Genomic DNA, 3,598 nt, shown 5'->3' with positions numbered 1-3,598 from the left:
TTTATATTTACATTTGCATATTTATCGATATAAACTCTGCAATAATGCAATCAACCATCAAACTTTGCGCATAAAAATATATAACGGTGATTTGTGGACTTTAATATATCTAAGCTGGACATTTTATACTGTAGTCGCGCAATTTAAAATAATAAGCATTTTCATATCCCAAAACATCAAAATATATGCGTAAAATCTCCTTTTTTATAGTATATTAGTATATATTTGGTATCATAAAGTTTAGGAATATTTTTTATTTTCTTTAAAATTTGCATCTATACACAATTACGAAAACAATTTCAGAATGATATCTAAAATGATATTAAAAATCAATTTACTATATCGAAGAAGTGTTCACATGAAGTCAATATTTTGGCTGGAAAATATAATCATAAAGATACTTGTTTTACATGAAAACTAAATGCAATAGACAATATACTGTAAAAAGAGGTTTTTAAATATATTTTTGCATCTTGCATAAGGAAAGATATGCAAAGTGTGACAGATTTAATTTTTAAAATTATTATACATAATATGGCTATTTTAAAATCCGATAAGGTATTTATTTTAATAAAATATCTCATATTTTGAAAAATTAAATATTGATTTTGAATCACAAATGAAACACCCTTCATATACTTTTAGCATTTTTTTATATTTACAACATAATCTCAGTCTTTGTTTAAACTCGGATAATTTTCATACAAATAATCATATTTTAAAGTCTTAAATCCCATCAAAAAGGTATAGGCTTACTATATAGTTTTCCTGTAAACAATTTTTAATTCTTGTTTCTATAAAAATGTGTTTTATATTATAATATGCGTAGAAAAATTTTAATTTATATATTATTATTATATTAGAAACATAAAGTCCGATATTAGTAAAATTAAAAGCACTAAACAAATAAAACTTAATACTTATATTATAAAGAATGATTTTTAATTATATAAAAGGTTTTAAATTACCTATATGTCATATTTAAATTTAATAATAAGAATTTTTTTCATCCTAGAGCAATTTTTATACCTTTTTTTTTTGTTTTCAGCAAGCGAAAATTACTATTTATTGCAAATCTAATTAGAAATTAAGGAATCCAATAGATACAAAAAATATATTATTATGTGGATATCTAGCATTAATAAACGGCACTATGCTTATTTGACATGTATACTATAGCCTAAAACGTACCTCTTATCTAAAAAATACATATATTATAGAAGATTGTGCGATTTTATTATAATTTCTGGTATATCAAAGACATTTTACCTAGTTTATGGTTTAAAAATATTTTAATTCTCAATACATAGCATTTATTGCTTATTTAGTGTCCTCAAGCAACTGTTTTATTTTCTTATAAAAAAATTATTTCTAGTTTTTGATATTTTACACTTCCAATTTGATTATAGGACTTGGCAAAATAATTTAATCTAAAAGAAATTTATGTGAGATATTTATATGTGTTAGTATAGCTATCTATTCCAACAAAATCCTACATTTGATGCTTAACATTTAAACAAGGTGTTTGTGTCGCAATATTGCGTGAATAAAATATGATAAGTTTGTGTAATAGAAATATAAATTGTTCAGGAATCATATTTTGTATAGTCTACATATATAAACCGTTCAATAGTTTCATATACTTCATTCATATTTTTTTTTACTAAATAAGCTCATAATATGACTAACTTTTAGAAATTATCATAAATATGAAACAAGTATTGATCACATTAATTCATCGCAATAAAATATAAATTGTGTTGGATATATCATTATATATTCATACTAAAATCTGGGCAAGAAATAATAATAAAGAATCATTTACATCGTAATTATACTAGAAATATATGTTATTGATATAAAATCTAAATTTATTTTTGTATATTTTTGTAAAATATTTTTAGTTTAAAAAAACTTATACTTATACTACGTTGAGCTTTATTTTCTCTTTGATGCCAGAATTTTTGAACTTTTAACATGAATAATATCTTTGATCAGAAGTTTGTAATATAAATTGGGTAATTCTTTTTCATTTTAGGAAAAAAACTAACTGTAGTTGATATTAGTTTACGCAAACGCGTTTATATACTTGTTTTGTTTAAATCAAATTGTTAAAATGCTAACCAATATAAATTTTGTTTATTATAGAGCTTATATCATATTCACGTTATTTCTTCTTTAAAAAACCATGCTTGAACTTTTAAATAAATTAACATTGAAAAATAATGTGACATCCATTTTAAAATCGGTGTAGATTGTATTCTTACCTTTAATGGTTTTATTTGACAACACAAACTATACTTTTAACATAAAGAAAGAATGAATTTAATACAATATCGATTGTTATAAGTTAAAGACAAAAACAAGAATATAATCTTTTATTTTTTTATAATTGCAAAAAGCATTTTAGAACATGCATATATGACATAAATATAGATAAATATAATATTAAACTATATGATGAAAAAACATTTGCTCAAAGTGAAAGTTAAATATAAATTCTTCGCATGACTAAATTATATACAGCTTTATTAACTGATATTTTATATAATTCACAGTCATTCTATGGGTGTGCAATATATATTCTCTTCTTTACATATGTAAAGTTAGGTTAAATCCAGCGTCTAAAACTATGTATCTCTGATTCGAAGTAGATATCATACTGGATAGTTTTCATTTGCATCGAAATGTGTTTCAACTGGCTGCCATGTAAGAAAAATCAAATCTTTAATCAAAAATGATTTTTTACAGGTATAGCTAAAATTTACATCTACTGATAACATGAAATTCAAAAATAAAAATTTATTCTTCTATATTAATGAGAAATAAATATCGATCAGTAATGGTAAAAATAATACGTCTTATGTTTAATCTTAATTGAATAAGTATTAGCTTTAATTGCCAACTGTATAAATTATACATACATAACAGTAAACTAATATTCATAATGGTTTGATGGTAAGTTTTAATTGTAAACAGAAAACTTGTTGAAATATTTAAACGCATCAAAGATGACTAGATTTAGCTATATATCAAGTTATGTGTTTCTAACTATAAACTAACGTAAATTTTGGTTATATATGATGTATAATATTTTGTATTTATCTACATATCTTTGCTGAATAAATACAATTAAAAATATTATAATTATATAGTACACTTAAACTTTGAAATCGTCTCAAAATAGAACCCGGACATCAACACTAAAAAAAATCATAATTCATTCATACTGTGAGGTATATTAATTTTCACATCTTTTTACAGTGTATTAGGCTGAATTACAACATAAAAGGGCAACTTTAATGGATGGATGGATTCAATTCAAATATAATATATTTCTTATTCCATTCAAAACTAAAAAAAAAGAAAAATGTTTTATCGCAAAATTTAATCTAGTAATGAAGATATAACAGATAGTAGTTTTATCCGAAAAAGCTTTGTTCTATCAACACAGCATTTTATCACAAAAATATATTTTAACGTATACAAGGTGTTATTTTAATGTCTATATTTCTTTGAAATTATATGCGTGTCTATAAATTATCTCTCCCTACAAAGATCTATACTCATTTAAATTGGATTCTCTCGAGCCTATATT

This window comes from Rhyacophila brunnea, unplaced genomic scaffold (genome assembly GCF_057557595.1).
Source record: "Rhyacophila brunnea isolate RB1 unplaced genomic scaffold, BYU_Rbru_1.0 scaffold_86, whole genome shotgun sequence".
NCBI classification, from domain to species: Eukaryota; Metazoa; Arthropoda; class Insecta; order Trichoptera; family Rhyacophilidae; genus Rhyacophila; species Rhyacophila brunnea.
This window is presented reverse-complemented; position numbering follows the sequence as displayed.